Here is a 19082-nt window from a genome sequence, read left to right as displayed (position 1 = left end):
TAACAGCATTGACAACCTCAGAGGTGAGGCAAACACCCCCGAAGGTGAGACAACAAATAAGAGAGAACAGTGAAAAACCCCAAGATTAACACCACTTAAGGACAAAATGACATTGCAAAATCCATAGACTAAAGTGGGAATTTACAAGTATAAAGCTGGGGTCTTTTGCCATAAGACTCTGGGTTCAGTCCTGCAAAGCCTCGGAGCATCAGATCGCGACCGACAGAGCCCAGCTTCTCACTCCTGCTCAGACTAACTGGCCATTAGATTGACTCAAGCTACAACAGACTGATAACTATAAGACCATCTGCATGACCTGTGTGTGTGTGTGTGTGTGTGTGAGACTGAATGCATATGCTTACTCTCGTGTTTTCAATAAACACTGAGTGTTATCTTTTTCAGGGGAAAAGATCCCATGTGGTTTTTATAAGCATAACAAAGATGCTTATCTGTGGACCCGCAGAGTAGGTCTACACTGCACACTAAGCACAGCTCTGTGGGAGGTTTCAGAGTAACAGCCGTGTTAGTCTGTATTCACAAAAAGAAAAGGAGTATTTGTGGCACCTTAAAGACTAACCAATTTATTTGAGCATAAGCCTTCGTGAGCTACAGCTCACTTCATCGGATGCATACTGTGGAAAGTGTAGAAGATCTTTTTATACACACAAAGCATGAAAAATACCTCCCCCCACCCCACTCTCCTGCTGGTAATAGCTTATCTAAAGTGATCACTCTCCTTACACTGCGTATGATAATCAAGGTGGGCCATTTCCAGTACAAATCCAGGGTTTAACAAGAACGTGGGGGGGGGGGGGGGAGATAGGAAAAAACAAGGGGAAATAGGTTACCTTGCATAATGACTTAGCCACTCCCAGTCTCTATTCAAGCTTAAGTTAATTGCATCCAATTTGCAAATGAATTCCAATTCAACAGTTTCTCGCTGGAGTCTGGATTTGAAGTTTTTTTGTTGTAATATCGCAACTTTCATGTCTGTAATCGCGTGACCAGAGAGATTGAAGTGTTCTCCGACTGCTTTATGAATGTTATGTAACCCTTCTGCCCGTCAGAGTTGGCGGCAACAAGGGCCGGGTTCAATATCTAGGGGATTCATTCCAATAACACAATGCAAACCGGCTCGAGCCCCCACCCAGTGACCTGGGACAAATATATCACCACCCTCGCTGGGTGCCTCGAAGAGGCAATACTTCCCCTCTCGCAAGCACATAGTCTGAGTGTAGCAAAAAAGCCTTTTAGTAACAGAGAGAAACAATGTGGCATTATGTTGGAGAAATACCACCAACAGGATTCGTAGCACAACCCATGAGCAAAAAAAAAAAAAACCACCCCAAGCAAACTGGGGCGTGTCCTTTCCCTTTGGTTCTTGAGTCCAGCAACCCCAAATCACCCAATGCCCCAAAAGTCTCTGTCCCTGGTCAGGGCAGCCCCAGAGTTCAAAAGTTTATCTGCAGAGCTTTACCTCCCAACCTGGGTGGAGATGGGGGGGAGGGAGGGGTAAGGGGCACCTTACATGATCTGAAGCTGACCGCCCCACAGCTCCATAGGCCTTCACTCTGCCAGCCGCCCCACGAACTGCTTCACTCCACGTCCCACAAGCAGACCCCGCCATTCAATGAACTGCTCCACCAGCCTGTCCACAAGGCACTCCAGCTGTCCCACGAATTGCTCCACAATATATCTTCAGGCTCCCCCACTACTTAACACAATGCTCAGTGATTTCAGCTCTTAGTCAGTTCAGCTCTTCGGTGAATTCAGCTTGTAGTAGGGTAGCCTCAATGCTGGTGCACCATTAGCCCAAAGTGAGCTCAGCAGCATGTAACTAGACTCCTAATGGAATCAAAATTAGCTCTGATATGCCACAGTGGAAAGAGGAGGAAGTGCAATTAGCATGTAAGGCCATCACCTAGGGGCCCATGCCACCAAGTATTAATACTTGTCCCCAGCCTCTCTCAGTTCACAGAGTTTTGGAACCCATGACCCTTGCCTAGCGACTGCTACTTAGTTGATGGTGAGTCCCTCCATCATAACAAAGGCCAAGTACAGTTCCAAGCACAGTTCCCATAATCAGGGTAATAATTTATTCTTCCTGCCCCAATAACAGAGACACTGGGGATCCCACAGCAGCCAAAGTGACCGCTTGGGCAGCTATGGCCTCATTCTAGGCAGGGTGGGTGTGCCTATGCAAATGAGATCGGCCCCTAAAGTTCTTTTCCGCAACTTGCCACACCTCACCACCAGATGTCAGGGTGGAGCTCATCCTGACACCGCTTACAGTTATAATTCTTGACATCTGATGTGTCCATTTATTCTTTTACGTAGAGACTGTCCAGTTTGACCAATGTACATGGCAGAGGGGCATTGCTGGCACATGATGGCATATATTACATTGGTGGATGTGCAGGTGAACGAGCCTCTGATGGTGTGGCTGATGTTATTAGGCCCTGTGATGGTGTCCCCTGAATAGAGATGTGGGCACAGTTGGCAACGGGCTTTGTTGCAAGGATAGGTTCCTGGGTTAGTGGTTCTGTTGTGTGGTATGTGGTTGCTGGTGAGAGAGTATTTGCTTCAGGTTGGGGGGCTGTCTGTAAGCGAGGACTGGCCTGTCTCCCAAGATTTGTGAGAGTGTTGGGTCATCCTTCAGGATAGGTTGTAGATCCTTAATAATGCGTTGGAGGCTGAAGGTGATGGCTAGTGGCGTTCTGTTATTTTCTTTGTTAGGCCTGTCCTGTAGTAGGTGACTTCTGGGAACTCTTCTGGCTCTATCAATCTGTTTCTTCACTTCCGCAGGTGGGTATTGTAGTTGTAAGAATGCTTGAGAGAGATCTTGTAGGTGTTTGTCTCTGTCTGAGGGGTTGGAGCAAATGCAGTTGTATCTCAGAGCTTGGCTGTAGACGATGGATCGTGTGGTGTGGTCAGGGTGAAAGCTGGAGGCATGTAGGTAGGAATAGCGGTCAGTAGGTTTCCGGTATAGGGTGGTGTATATGTGACCATCGTTTATTAGCACTGTAGTGTCCAGGAAGTGGATCTCTTGTGTGGACTGGTCCAGGCTGAGGTTGATGGTGGGATGGAAATTGTTGAAATCATGGTGGAATTCCTCCAGGGCTTCTTTTCCATGGGTCCAGATGAAGACGTCATCAATATAGCGCAAGTAGAGTGGGGGCGTTAGGGGACGAGAGCTGAGGAAGCGTTGTTCTAAGTCAGCCATAAAAATGTTGGCATACTGTGGGGCCATGCAGGTACCCATAGCAGTGCCGCTGATCTGAAGGTATACATTGTCCCCAAATGTAAAATAGTTATGGGTAAGGACAAAGTCACAAAGTTCAGCCACCAGGTTAGCCGTGACATTATCGGGGATCGTGTTCTTGACGGCTTGTAGTCCATCTTTGTGGTGGAATGTTGGTATAGAGGGCTTCTACATCCATAGTGGCCAGGATGGTGTTATCAGGAAGATCACCGATGGATTGTAGTTTCCTCAGGAAGTCAGTGGTGTCTCGAAGGTAGCTGGGAGTGCTGGTAGCGTAGGGCCTGAGGAGGGAGTCTACATACCCAGACAATCCTGCTGTCAGGGTGCCAATGCCCGAGATGATGGGGCGCCCAGAATTTCCAGGTTTATGGATCTTGGGTAGTAGATAGAATATCCCAGGTCGGGGTTCCAGGGGTGTGTCTGTGCGTATTTGATCTTGTGCTTTTTCAGGGAGTTTCTTGAGCAAATGCTGTAGTTTCTTTTGGTAATTCTCAGTGGGATCAAAGGGTAATTGCTTGTAGAAAGTGGTGATGGAGAGCTGCCGAGCAGCCTCTTGTTCATATTCCGAGCTATTCATGATGACAACAGCACCTCCTTTGTCAGCCTTTTTTGATTATGATGTCAGAGTTGTTTCTGAGGCTGTGGATGACATTGTGTTCCGCACGGCTGAGGTTATGGGGCAAGTGATGCTGCCTTTCCATAATTTCAGCTCATGTACGTCGGCGGAAGCACTCCATGTAGAAGTCCAGTCTGCTGTTTTGACCTTCAGGAGGAGTCCACCTAGAATCCTTCTTTTTGTAGTGTTGGTAGGGAGGTCTCTGTGGATTAGTATGTTGTTCAGAGGTATGTTGGAAATATTCCTTGAGTCGGAGACGTCGAAAATAGGATTCTAGGTCACCACAGAACTGTATCATGTTCGTGGGGGTGGAGGGGCAGAAGGAGAGGCCCCGAGATAGGACAGCTGCTTCTGCTGGGCTGAAAGTATAGTTGGATAGGTTAACAATATTGCTGGGTGGGTTGAGGGAACCATTGCTGTGGCCCCTTGTGGCATGTAGTAGTTTAGAAAGTTTAGTGTCCTTTTTCTTTTGTAGAGAAGCAAGTGTGTGTTGTAAATGGCTTGTCTAGTTTTAGTAAAGTCCAGCCACGAGGAAGTTTGTGTGGAAGGTTGGTTTTTTATGAGAGTATCCATTTTTGAGAGCTCATTCTTAATCTTTCCCTGTTTGCTGTAGAGGATGCTGATCAGGTGGTTCCGCAGTTTCTTTGAGAGCGTGTGGCACAAGCTGTCAGCATAGTCTGTGTGGTATGTAGATTGTAATGGATTTTTTACCTTCAGACCTTTTGGTACGATGTCCATCTGTTTCATTTGGAAAGGAAGATGATGTCTGTCAGCATCTGTACAAGTTTTTTCATGCAGTTGACAAATTTCCAGTCGGGCTTGTGGACCCAGAGTTTCCAAGCCCACATTTGAGTGTCCACACAGCACTGTAAACCAAGGTTTAAAATTGCTGGACCTGGGTCTCACGTGCTAACGTGTCCACACTGCACTATACAAACCTTCTAACTCGGGTCTGAAGCTTGAACTATGTCCGAAACTACACTGCTTGGACTCAAGTCACAGTAGGACTCAGGCTCTGACCCTCCATTCCAGCAGAATCCTAGGACCCAAGTCAAACTGATGTGTGTGTGAACAGAAGGGGGACATGGACTCAAACCTAAGTCAGAGCCTAGACTTAGTGTGCAGTGTAGATGTATCTTTAGGTGCGTCATCTGAAAAGGAAGTTGCTTGACTGCATTTCTACACTAGTAATTTCAACACCAATAGTCAGTTTACATTTTTTAAATGGTTTCAGAGTAACAGCCGTGTTAGTCTGTATTCGCAAAAAGAAAAGGAGTACTTGTGGCACCTTAGAGACTAACCAATTTATTTGAGCATAAGCTTATGCTCAAATAAAATGCTCAGATAAATTGGTTAGTCTCTAAGGTGCCACAAGTACTCCTTTTCTTTTTGCATTTTTTAAATGAAAGCTTAGGTCCTCAAACAGTTTAGTTGTTCTTTTAAAAGTGCACCAAAGCACAATAGACCACCAACACTCGTTTGCCACAGATTGTTTCATAAATATGCCTTTCCCCATCTCAAAAGTGGTCCTATGCACAAGACCTCCCCTAGCTCTCTTCTGAAGAAAGCCTCATTTGAAGTTTCTAGGACATGCCCTTTCTGAGATAAAACAGAGCACCAAACTACAACAAAGATGCATTATCTGGCCACACACACCATCTGAAATGTCAGGTTTCAAAGTAACAGCCGTATTAGTCTGTATTCGCAAAAAGAAAAGGACGGCTTGTGGCACCTTAGAGACTAACCAATTTATTTGAGCATAAGCTTTTGTGAGCTACAGCTCACTTCATCGGATGCATTCCGATGAAGTGAGCTGTAGCTCACGAAAGCTTATGCTCAAATAAATTGGTTAGTCTCTAAGGTGCCATCTGAAATGTAAGGATCATTGTGGGGGGGTTCTGGCAGAGAAACTGGGTGGACAGGCAGACTGTGGGGCACAAGTTTATAACAGCAAGTCAACTTTTGAGATATGGTTTTCCATAGCTTTTCAATTTCTTGCATTTCCTTGGGGGAAGGAAGGCTATTCAAAAATATTGTAAAAAAATTATGACAACCTCCTTAAACATAAGTCCACGAAGCAGTGTATGACCTGTAAGCAACAGCTTTTTCTTCTTTTCCCTTTTTTTGGTGGAGTCGGAATTGTTTGGGTATTTTTAAATAAGAAAGAGCAAGCTTCTCTCCTACTACAATAGAGCACTCTAACGGAGCACCTTCTGTCATGCCTACAGGATCCAGAATCAGCAAGAACCAGCACTGTCTTTGTAGAGTCAATTATTCAATTAGCAGAACACAGGTGGGGCAGTTACAGGAATTACCATATGCTTACTGCAGTTTCCATTTGAGTCACCAGTCTCATGACTGATTCTGCAGTCTTTCTAAACGTGTAATTTCCACTGAAGTTAATGGGAGTGATACAGAGAAGGGGACTATATCCCTCCCCAAGTATTTAATTCATGTCATCACTAGCTCCATTAAAAACGTAACCTACTAAACTAGTAACTTTATATCAAATCTAATCTGTACTTTTCTGGACTCAAAGATTCAAATATCCAGTACCACAACCCAATGAGACAAAAAGGTTGTGTTTTTTTTAAATACATTAAAATGAAAGGTGATCTGCAAGTGTTTTCTCTGCAGCCACACCACCTTCATACTGTAATAGGGTTGCACCTGATCAGTATATAAATATAAATATAAATGGGACACCTTCAAAGAACGCCAACTGCTGCAAAAAGCAGTGTTAGTGATTCCTAGAGGATGCGACCCTCTTCCCTTTGAAGCAATGCCACAGAACGGCCAACGGACAATGGCTCAAGCATAAGTTATTAGACCCAATACACTAATAAGGTAAGAAATAGGGTATCCAAAACTGAACCACCTGATTAGTCTCAAATTAAGATAGTGACTGGAGAACATGTGCCTGTCCAAAAATGTGGAAAATTGGGTTTCAAAAATTGGACCTCTGGAATACAAGCAAAAAATCTGGATACCAAGATAGTGAATGAGGTAATCATCAGAGTTGATTTCATGATGGCTCATAACTGTAATAAATGCCAGGAAAGCTGTCTTATAAATTCAGTCTGTGGAAATTCCCTTTAAAGATGATCCGCAGGTGAGACAAATGATTTGGTAAGCAACTGGTTTGCTGCAAACAAACTGTCCTGACACCAGGGGCAGACCCCATAACAGCTGTATGCTGTGGTAATTTTCCAGCAAAAGGAAAGAAGGGGAGTAGTTAAAACTTGCTCCAAGACCTTGAGTCCCAGAGGGAATCTTGGCTGTTTAAAGTTCTTGTGGATTTGAAGCAGAAATGGATTCCTGTTTGCTTGCCTCACATCTGTCACAAAACAGCAAATGGTGTACAAAACGTGAACCAGAGGATCTAGAAGATGCTCGTATAAAAGAAAACTATAGGGGAAAAGAAGTTAAAGGTGACCGGCCAGAGTTTGTATTGGACTTATTCCAGCACTGTGTTGTACCCTTAAATGAGGTACAGCAGAACAGTCTAAGAGACTTTCTGGTTAGAAATCTGGGAATGTTCTTCTGATCCAACCAAGAAATACATCATGCTGCAGTGGTCCAGCACAAGACTGATCTGGAGATGGGGAGGAAACTGCCAATTAAACAGCCCTGTCACTGTTTACTAGTAGCAAAGAGGGAAGGGGCATTATAGGCCATTGAGGAAATGTTGAAAGCTCAATTTTACCCTCCTGACAACAGTCCTTGAACCTTATCCATAGTTCCGGTTAAGATAAAAAGGTGGCAATACCAGATTGTGTGAACTATAGAAAACTAAATTTCGTCCCTTTAAAGGATCCTATCCGTTACCACAAATGGACGATATCCTAAATGCAAGTTCAATGTGATTTTCCCCACTGGATGTTAGAAGTGGGTACTGGCAAGTAGAAGCAGATCCAAAGGACAGTAAAAAGATTGCTTGCACAGCAAAACAAGGCATGTGGCAATTTAGAATGACGACTTTTGGCTTGTGCAATGCACCTGCCATGTTGGAGAGGGTACTTACTCCATGCACACTCAGCCTGCCTGTTATGATGTCTTGGTGTATGCTAAAAACCTTTGACCAGGAAATGTTACATTTAGATGTGATAAGCAGAAGTCTGTCAACTGGAAACTGAACCCAAAGAAACATGAGGCATTATTAAAATAAAAACGGTAAATTTGTTTTGGGTACAAGTGACGGGGACGTTTCCACTCAAAAAAACAAAATAGACGCTGTATGGAACTGGCCAACTCGCCAGACACAGATACAGAGTTTTGTAGGACTCTGATCCTATTACAGAAGGTGTATTTGTGGGTTTGCCAATATTGCAAAACCACTGCACAGGTTGGTTCAAAAAGGGAAGCTATTTCAGTGGTCAGCAGAGTGTGATTTAGCATTTTTTAAGTTGAAAAAGGCCTTCCTTACACACCCAATAAAGGACTGCACCTGCCTTAGCCTACCTGATTTTCAAAAAAACATTCATATTGGGTACACATGCTAGCACTTACAGTTTGGAAGCAGTATTGACACAAGAACACAAAGGACTTGAGAGGGTCATTGCTTATCACAGCAAAACTCTAAGTTCTTCGCAGAAAAAAATTCAGAAAAAAGTCATTCCCCAAAAGAACTCCTAGCAGTGGTTAAATCTACAGAATATTTTCACTACTATATATAGATGGGTCTAGAATTCTAAACAACCTTAACAATTTAGAGAATTGGTCTGAAATTCAATAGAGACAAGTGCAAAGTTCTACACTTAGGAAGGGGGAAAAAAATCAAATGCAACTACAAAAAATGGGAATAACTGACTAAATGGCAGTGCTGCTGAGAAGGATCTGGGGGGCTTATAGTGGGTCACAAATTAAATGAATCAACAATGTGATGCAGTTGCAAAAAAGGCTAACATAATTCTGGGGTACATTAATAGAAGTGTCACCCGCAAGACATGGGAGATAATTGTTCCATGCTAAGCAGCTACAGATGAGGCTTCAGCTGGAGTACTGTGTTCAATTCTGGGTGCCACAGTTAAGGAAAGATGTGGATAAATTGGAGAGAGTCCAAAGAAGAGCAACAAAAATGGTTAAACGTTTAGAAAACCTGACCTATCCAGAAAGGGTAAAGAAAACTTGAGAAAGTGGGTCTTGAGAAGAGAAGACTGAGGGCAGATCTGATAGGTCTGAAAATGTGTTAAGGACAGTTATACATAGGACAGTGGTCAATTGTTCTCCTTTGTCCACTGAAGGTATGACAACAAGTAATGGGCTTAATCTGTAGCAAGGGAAATTTACGCCATGTCTACACTAGTGAGCACAGAGCGGCACAACTGTACCGATGCAGCTGCACCACTAAGACTGCTCGTGTAGCCACTCTATGCCAATGGGGGAGAACTCTCCCGTCCACATAATTAAACCACCTCCAATAAGTGGCAGTAGCTATGTCAGCAACATAGCATGTCCACATTGAGTGACGTAAGTTACACTTACAGAAACACCAGAGTTGTGTTTTTTCACACCTGAGCGACATAATTTGTACTGACAAAAGTGCTAGTGTAGACATAGCCTTAGGTTAGATAATAGTAAAGACAGCCCTCCTAGTTAGAAAGTTACATTCTGGAGTAATAGGCTTCCAAGAGAGGTTGTGGAATCTCCTTCATTGGAGGTTTTTATGAACCTTTAATCCTGCTCCCTGAAAGAGGAAGTTACAGCAAACTAAGGCCACAACTCCTAAAAGACAGAATCTACACAAGAATTTAATGAACTTTAACTTCACATCTTTGGTTGATTTCCTGAGTGTCCCTCTGTAGACAAGCTCTAAGAGTGGAAGAAAAATCAGATTCCACCCCAAGACAGATAAGGGAAAGAGGTCAAACTTCTGGGGTGGGTGCACTACACTGCAGCCTATGTCGGCAAAACTTACGTTGCTCAGGGGTGTAAATATTCCACCCTGGAGCGACATTAGTTACACCAACATAAGCAGTTGTGTGCACAGCGCTATGTTGGTGGAAGAGCTTCTCTCACTGACATAGCTTATGCCGCTCGCAGAGGTGGGAGGGGTGGGGTTTATGCCAATGGGAGAGCTCTCTCCTATCAACAAAGAACATCTGCACCAGATGCACTGCAGCAGTACCGCTTGTATCAGTGCAGCTGTGCCGCTGTAGCTCTGTATGTATGGACGTACCCTAACAGAGACCAGAAAGAGGAACAAGGCTCAGTTGGTCCTGTAACCATGACTCATACATACAGGAATGAGAGACATGGGAGCTTTAGGAAAGGGACTGGAGGCTTGAAATGTTAGCAGCGTCCCAGTGAAGATTAATTAGCACTCTAAATTCAGGCAAATTACCCAATTTGCAATCACAGTATGGTAACTGCAATTACAGGTTAGAGACACAATTACATGCCTAAGGCCTGGTCTAGAGTACAAAGATTGTAGGCATAGCTTTGGCAGCTAGGGGTATAAAAATAAGATTAAAAAACCCATCTCCTAGCTGACACAGCTCTGCTGTCAAACCTAGGTGTAGACGCAACTATGCCAACAGAAGAGTGCTTCTGTCAGGATAGCTAGTACGGTTCAGGGAGGTGGTGTAGCTGTGCTGACCGAAGAACTCCTTATGCAGGCTGCACCTTACCCTACGAGGCTCTGCCAGCATAGCTATCCCAGTAAGGCTCTGTAGCAGAAACAAGCCTTAAGTTACCTGAAACTTGAAAGGTCCACATTAGACTCAGAACTTTCACTCCATTGTGACAAACAGGAACAATCCACACATCTTTGAACTGTTTTAGGCTATGAAAGCCGTGCTACACTTCACATTTGGAAGGTTACACAAGGTTTATATTATAGGTATCACAGCTAGCGAAGCATATTTGGTTAAGGTTGTCCCACACTTTCCATTATAAGACTCTGTTTTCAGTTGTTTATAATTCTGCCACACTAACATTTCACAAATTTTTTCATGCCTGGTGTTTTGCCTCAGGCTTAACGTTTTTTGGCAAATTTCAGCACAAGTTGTTCAGATGTTTCTCAAAATGAGCATAGGGAAACACTGATTCTTGCCCATGTTAAAAATTCTTATAATTGTCTTCTTGAGAACCCCTATCTCCTAAATGCTTTGGAGCAGAGACTTAAAGTTGTCTTGATCAAGTTATGTCTCTGAAAATCTTCCTTTATACATGCTGAGTAGAGAGTTGTTAGAGTTCAGCAACTAAATTCTCTGAAGTTCTGTCTGAAAGCAGAGAGAGTTCTTGTTGAGAGACTTCCCTCCTATGCTCCCAATGCTTCCTCCTGCTCATGCACCAAAGCAACAACAAAGAAGCAACAATGAAGAGAGGTGATGAACCAGGCCTGGGTGTGGTAGTGAAGGTTGAGAAGAAAAGACTAATAACGGACCAGGCTGAAAGGGACAGGGGAATAAGGGTCTGTAACCACTTGAGTATACTCCCTCTCAGAATCTGGAATAGAACCTAGAATCTCACAAATCTCAATATTCCTCTGCAGCCAGCAAAACCCACTGGCAAAATGTATCATCTCCATTTAGTGACTGATCCACAGAAGATGACAACCTATTACTGCTATCAGCTGCTGTTACCTCAAATGACACAGGTCTGTAGTTGGTCTAAGGGTATGCCTACACTACGAAATTAGGTCGAATTTATAGAAGTCGATTTTTTAGGAAGCGATTTTATACAGTCGATTATGTCCCACCACTAAGCGCATTAAATCGGCCGAGTGCGTCCACAGTACCGTGGCTAGCATCAACTTTTGGAGCGTTGCACTGTGGGTAGCTATCCCACAGTTCCCGCAGTCTCCGCCACCCATTGGAATTCTGAATTAAACTCCCAATGCCTGATGGGGTAAAAACATTGTCGCAGGTGGTTTTGGGTGCATGCTGTCAGTTGCCCCTTCCTCCGTGAAAGCAACGGCAGACAATCATTTTGTGCCTTTTTTCCATGCAGACGCCATACTGCTTTCAGCAGACAGTGCAGTAGGACTGCTAACTGTCATCATCAAACCACCGCTTCCGCTGCAACTCTGCTTTCCTGCTTTTGTCTTGATAACAAATTTCTCCATGTTGGCTGTCATGGGCTCCCGCTTCAACTCTGCTCTCAAGAATCCACCTTGCAGGTCCTCTAGTCATTCTCTAAAAATATCTATTCTCGTGGCATTCATTGTCAGCCACTGCTGCAACTCTGCTCTCCTGCAGACGCCATACCATGGTAAGCATGGAGCCCGCTCAGATCAGCGCGGCAGCTATGTGCATTGTAAACACCTCACCCATTATCCTGCAGTATGTTCAGAACCAGAACCTGCAAAAGCAGGTAGTGAGGTGACAGCAGCGTGGTGACAAGAGTGATGAGGACATGGACACAAACTTCTCTCAAAGTATGGGCCCCGGCAATTTGGACATCCTGGTGGCAATGGGACAGGCTCATGCTGTTGAATGCCAATTCTGGGCCCAGGAAACAAGCACAGACTGGTGGGACCACATAGCGTTGCGGGTCTGGGATGATTCCCAGTGGCTGCGAAACTTTCACATGCATAAGGGCACTTTCATGGAACTTTGTGACTTGCTTTCCCCTGCCCTGAAGCGCAGGAATACCAAGATGAGAACAGCCCTCACAGTTCACTCGCCACAAGCGAGTGGCGATAGCCCTCTGGAAGCTTGCAATGTCAGACAGCTACCGGTCAGTTGGGAATCAATTTGGAGTGAGCAAATCTATTGTGGGGGCTCCTTGCATCACAGCAGCCAACGCAATCACTGAGCTGCTGCTATCAAGGGTAGTGACTCTGGGAAACGTGCAGGTCATAGTGGATGGCTTTGCAATGGGATTCCCTAACTGTGGTGGGGCGATAGACAGAATGCATATCCCTATCTTGGGACCGGACCACCTTGGCAGCCAGTACATAAACCAAAAGGGGTACTTTTCAATGGTGCTGCAAGCACTGGTGGATTACAAGGGACTTTTCACCAATATCAACGTGGGATGGCCAGGAAAGGTACATGACACTCGCATCTTCAGGAACTCTGGTCTGTTTCAAAAGCTGCAGGAAGGGACTTTATTCCCAGACCAGAAAATAACCGTTGGGGATGTTGAAAAGCCTATAGTTATCCTTGGGGACACAGCCTACCGCTTAATGCCATGGCTCATGAAGCCATACACAGGCAGCCTGGACAGTAGTCAGCTGCTGTTCAACTATAGGCTGAGCAAGTGCAGAACGGTGGTAGAATGTGCATTTGGATGTTTAAAAGCGCGCTGGCGCAGTTTACTGACACTGTTACACCTCAGCAAAACCAATATCCCCACTGTTATTACTGCTTGCTGTGCGCTCTACAATAACTGTGAGAGAGTAAAGGGGAGACATTTATGGCACGGTGAGAGGTTGAGGCAAACCGCCTGGCCACTGATTATGCGCAGCGACACCAGGGCAGTTAGAAGAGTACAGAAGGGCGCGGTGCGCATCAGAGAAGCTTTGAAAACCAGTTTCATGACTGGCCAGGCTATGGTATGAAAGTTGTTTGTTTCTCCTTGATGAAAACCCCCACCCCCTGGTTCACTCTACTTCCCTGTAAGCGAACCACCTTCCCCTCCCGCCCTTCAATGACCACTTGCAGAGGCAATAAAGTCATTCTTGTTTCAAATTCTCATGCATTCAAGTGACATAAGACCTCTTTCCACATGTCCAAGCAACTGACCACAGACCAAATACATTCCTCACTGTTTTATTTGGAAAGAGGAAGGCATATGTATTTTTCAAAATTCAGTATTTCATGCTATTTAAAATATTAAGTGTTTTTACTAGAAAACTGACAAAGTGCTTGTCCATTTATGAACACTAAATACAAAATGAATGCTAATCCTCAAAGATTTGTTTTTAAAAGAAAATATCAAACTAATATTGTGTGGCAAAAATCGGATGTCTGACAATTTCTTTTTAGTTTATGGCAGTGACTGTTGCTTAAGACACCGTGAAATATTCCTAATTAAAAATAAATGGTCAGGGAGAAGTAGGGGAACAGGAAATGGTGGCAAGGAGGGAAGAGGTTAGGTCATGTAAATTGGTCAGCAAAACATTTACTTTTAGATCTTATCAGCTCTTTTCCAACCCCTGTTCTACTTCCTGGCTGACAGTCATGTAACACCATAAGAGAAAGATTCCACCTGCTTCTCCAGTCCTATGCATCTAAAAGAAAACTTGCAACAACTGATTTTAGTGTTGGTGGAGAAAAAAGTCAACAAAGTCTGCTGGCTGAGTACATGGGTGATTTGGAGGAACTAGGGTGGCCACTGAGACCATGCAGATGGCCAGACACAGACTGACACTGCTACCAGAAGCTAGCTCCTTTCTACCAAGGTGAACATCATCATACCTTTACTGGCTAAACTTAATTATAGTAGTTCCAAGAGTCCCCAAATAAGAATCCAGGTCCCACTGTTCTGGGTGCTGTTCAAACAAGACAATCCCAGCCTCACAGAGCTTAAAAATCTAAATACGGTTCTTTCACTTTTGCCCCTACAGTGGAAGCATTCATTCACTTTCACCTATCCAGAAGGCTTTTTCCCCTCTATTGCCTTAAATAACTCCTAGATGCAGTTGCAGCCTGCAGTCACTCAAGACATGTCTACCTGTAGCTAGGAGTGTGCCTCCCATCACGGATAGACAGATACATGCTAGCTCTGCTCAAGCCATCACACTAAAAATAGCTGTGGTCATGGTGGCGGCTCAGGCTAGCTGACCAAGTACAAACTCACTCAACCACCTGGGTATGTACTTGGGCTCCTAGTCTGATCCACAATCATGGCCACGGAGCCGTGGTTGAGAGGGGCGCCGCCCAAGTGCAGCAAGCTGACAGGCCTGGGCTGCCAGAACGAAGTGAGTGCAGACAAGCCCAGGGCTGAAGCCGCCGGGCAGGGGGGGCAAGCAATGCCGCCCAGAGCTGCCAGCCTGGCGGGGACACACAGAAAGCAGGACTCATCCCTGTGGAGCCAGCACACCAGGCCCACGGGCCTGGTGGTCAGGGAGCATATGGTCAGGGGGAGCCCCTGGGCTCAGAAACTCCTCCCTGTGCAGTTCTACTTTTAATCTAAACCAACCCAGTGCTGTGTTTGATTTAAAGTGAAGGTTAACTCCAGTTAATGTGGCAAGCTACTGGGTATTTAAAGAACAAACAAACCTTAATCTCTCTCTGAATGGCCCAGGAGAAGGCTGGATGTTGCAGAGCACATGGTTTGGGGAAAATTCGGGACTGGAGGATGTTGGGGTCATCTTGACAAATGTAAGTAAGGCCGGTGGAGGAGAGAGCATGACAGTGGTATAACAAGCAGGCTACTGGAATCAGAGTTGCCGAGTCAATTGCTTAATACACAAGACACTCCATGTACGCTGGCTGTAAGCATCCAGACTAGGGAGCTACAGCAGCAGAGCATTTTGAGGCACTCATGGATACAGAGCAGGCAGTGACAACCCCTCACTGGTCTGGACTGCGCTCCAGAATGTTATAATGACCAATATACAAAGTGAACAACAGATTCAGAACCCCATCACAGGCATAGTAAGGTAAAGAAACTTTGGCCCCTGGACTAGCTCAGAATCTCAGATTTATTTGGGGTTTTTTTGGAGTAACAAAATCAATATTACCCCTCTGGTCAGCTTACAACTAGTACAGTAGAACGGTTAGAAGTGTTACTTTTGAAAGCCCCCACTTTCAACTGTAAGTATCTTTAGAGAAAGGTGCCTAGACTGAGAACAATAAAATGGCTTCAAGCTAGTTTATGAAAACTTGAAAATGGGATCTACAAAGCTACACTAAACTCCTTTGACAGTACTAGATCAGTACTGCTTTAATAAAGCACAGGACATACTGCATGAAAAATGGATTATTCCATTTTCTGTTTTTATGAATAGTGTTAAAAAGCAGAGCATAAAGAAACCTTTGTAATACCAAGTAAGAGCAAGTGGTTATGACCAAGAACTATTACTTAATCCTTTTTTTTTTAATTCTTCTTTAAACCTCCTTCCCCTTTTCAGCTTGCCCAGTTATACTCTTCCACTTTACATAACCCATATCCAAACAATATCAGGAATGGGGCAAATGGGGGGACTAGAAAATACAGAAGCCAAAGGAAGGAGGCAAAGAGAGACACTTGAGGTCTTTCCCTCATTTGTTCCTGGACCCTATTATACTCATTTCCCTAAAATAAAAAAAGCAGCCAGACTCTAGGCCATTAATTATTAATATATACTTATTTGCATGTGTGTCACTGGCTATCTGATAGCCTGAGTTTACAAACATTAGCAAAGCTTCAAACACTAGAGAAGTAGAGTACTACTCATGTTACAGATAGGGTAACTGATGGACAAAGGGGAAATGCTTTTACCCATAGTTACATAGCAATTAAGTGGCAGAGCTGAAAGCCAGAACCTATTAATCCTGACTTCCAGTTCCTTGTTCTAACTACTAGGTATATTAGTATATTTTAAATATATATAATTTGTTTGATCTTCAAACTCATAGCTCTTAAAACCAAATTTAGTTATCTTTATGACTATGAAATCAATATCCAAGTTGTGGTTGCCACGGCGGGCAGAAAGAAATCACCTTTCACCTGAAGCAGAACATTCTCAGGTCAAAAAACCACCCACCTTATTTCTTTCTACCCCACTGCCATCATTCTTAATTAATCTAGTTTACATAAAATTAGCCAAAAGAGGACATATTAGTGTTATCCTCCACATCAAATATAGGTGGCATCTTGCATACCCTTTAATTCAGAAGAAAAGTATTACTCAAAGATATCCAATAGCTAGCTTTTCTCCTGGTCAGAAAAGTGAAAAATCCTTCATATAGTCAGTACATGCAACTTAATTTACAGGTGTACATTCAGCTGCCATCACTACTTATCTCTAATTTTAATGCATGCGAACAAAAGATATATTGGAACTAGTATGCACTGAGTAACTAACCTTAGTCCTAGTTTTGGACACTCAAAAAAATAGATGTATTCTATACCACATTCTATCCTTCCACATTATCAGCTAATACCCAATGTCAATCGCTTCACATGTGCAATAGTAAGAGTAGCACTTGAATTCTGAATGAAAGTGGTACATCTCTCTATCTTAAAAAACAGACGGACCCCATATAACTACATTACATGTACTCCAGATGAGGAGATTTTATACATACAATTAAATCATTTTATACACATTTTCCAAAACTATATGTAACCCACACACCTCCTGGATGTGGTGTTCTGTCCCATCTAGTGGCATAGAGAGAGGCAGAAAGAGAGATTAATGAGTCTGCTCTACAGCCTTAGCCAACAGCCAGTTAGTTTTTAGCTCATGCAGTAGAGGCTCCGACACTAAGCTCCAGAAATCCCAGGTTTGATCCCGCTCTCTGACAACCAGAGTCTGTCGGTGTTACATATACAATATGCTGCACCCTCACTAGAGAGAAGGAAAGAAGAGCTAAAAAAAGAGAGGAAATGCACCCTTTGTCTCTTTTGTAGGTGAGCCTACAGAATATTATTGTTCTATCAGCACCTACTTAAGTGTATTCTCTTATTTGATAAGGAGGGCTCAGTATCAGATTTAAGACTTCCTTCCACAAGTGACAAATGCCTTAATTCATAGTAGAAAGCAAGGAATAGGGTTCCCTTGCCCTAAAATCATCCAAGAGAATACTTCCACCCTGGTGTCAATTCTCCTATTCAAATTAACTTTAAAACAAACAAATATACTAAGGAGTTCTTCAATAATAAAACAAAGCTGTTCAAATTGTCAAAATGCAACAGCACGCCAATTAGCAGATGTATGCAGATCATGTCGAAACCACTTTCCATGCAAGAGGCAAAAGAAACCACACAGTTCTGCAGTCAGCAGGGAATAGATCCCAAAGAAATTAACTTCAGCATTCACTGAATGTCATATATTCATGGGACAATGGCTTGAATTTTAACTAGCATTTTCAATCTGCACATACCAGAGTCATATGCTGAATTAATTTTACCTTACCATTATGCTGATAACTTTCACATATCCAATTAACACACACACACACTCAACAGCATAAAGGTCCCTCTTTTCATGTTGGAAGAGCTTTCCTTTATTGTGGTTAGAGACTGAAGTGGACATCTAAAAAGCACCTGCCACTGCAAATACCATGTGGACTTCTTTTAATGAGCAAATGTAAACATAAAAGATTAAAAGACTAGCACATCTGGAAAAGCTCAGGCTGTACCAGGCAAGACAATTCTGAAGCAGTGCAATGTTTGTGACAGTTCCAGCTCCACAGCCTGGAAACTAATTTTGTTGCCGCCACCACCTGCTCAAGAAGAACCAGAAGCTCACCTAGAATATCCACAGAACATGTGCATCTTGAAAAGACGCATGACAAGGTACCAAAAGGCCCATTAGCACAGGGACTTCAGCTCTTGTAGCCTAATCAATGCTTTTTCTGGGAAGTGAGAAAGATCCATCTGGGTCAACACTTAGAATCCTGACTAATTAGGAGTCTGACCAGACTCCATCAGAGCTGTAGGCTGTCATTCCTTTAATGCATGGAAAAGGCCTGTAGATGCATCCTGGGCAGGAAAGAGGGAGATAGACAATTTTAGGAGAGGTGTTCACATACTGCTCTCTCTAGAAACGTTTACTGTACCCACCTCCCCCTTTCCAAAGTGTTGATGGTTGTTTCCTTGCACAGCGTGCAGCTGGCAAGATGAAAGTCAGTGTCTCCAAGGACAAGTCTAGAACCTTCCTTAATATTTCTGCTCAGTCTACTACCCTGATGACCCTACAAAGACTAAGAGGCAAAAAGAAGTTCAATAATGATTACAAAGTAATGCACGCAAGATATAAAACCATATAGTCAAAACTTTAGCTCTACTAAAAGTAAACGAAGACCTACACGCTCTAGAGTGTTGTCTCTATTTTTCATCTACATCCATGACCGAAGCAGCAAAAAAGAAAATTCCAGTTGCAACTCATATGGATTATAAGAGCTATTCTTCAGAGATGAACTTGATTCAAACCGCTTACTCTTGTGAGTTGATCGCTCTAAGTAGAAATGATCTGGAGATATGTACTGCATGCATATTTAAAGGAGGTTTATACAAAGTGTGTGTATTTCACCCTCATACACAACAGAAATAACTCTTTTCAGAGGTGCTACTACTCCACAGAACATCAGAACAAGATAATCT

At 43.6% G+C, this 19082-nt stretch overlaps 1 protein-coding gene across 9 annotated transcripts in view; it reads right to left on the bottom strand.

Annotated features, from left to right (window-relative positions):
• Positions 1-19082, bottom strand: part of LPGAT1 (lysophosphatidylglycerol acyltransferase 1) — a 133979-nt gene that overhangs the window by 111785 nt on the left and 3112 nt on the right. The window lies entirely within an intron of this gene.

The sequence above is a fragment of the Lepidochelys kempii genome, chromosome 3, assembly GCF_965140265.1.
Source record: "Lepidochelys kempii isolate rLepKem1 chromosome 3, rLepKem1.hap2, whole genome shotgun sequence".
In the NCBI taxonomy this organism is placed as follows: domain Eukaryota; kingdom Metazoa; phylum Chordata; order Testudines; family Cheloniidae; genus Lepidochelys; species Lepidochelys kempii.
The sequence above is the reverse complement of the archived record's forward strand: the minus strand, read 5'-3'. Positions and strand labels throughout refer to the sequence as shown.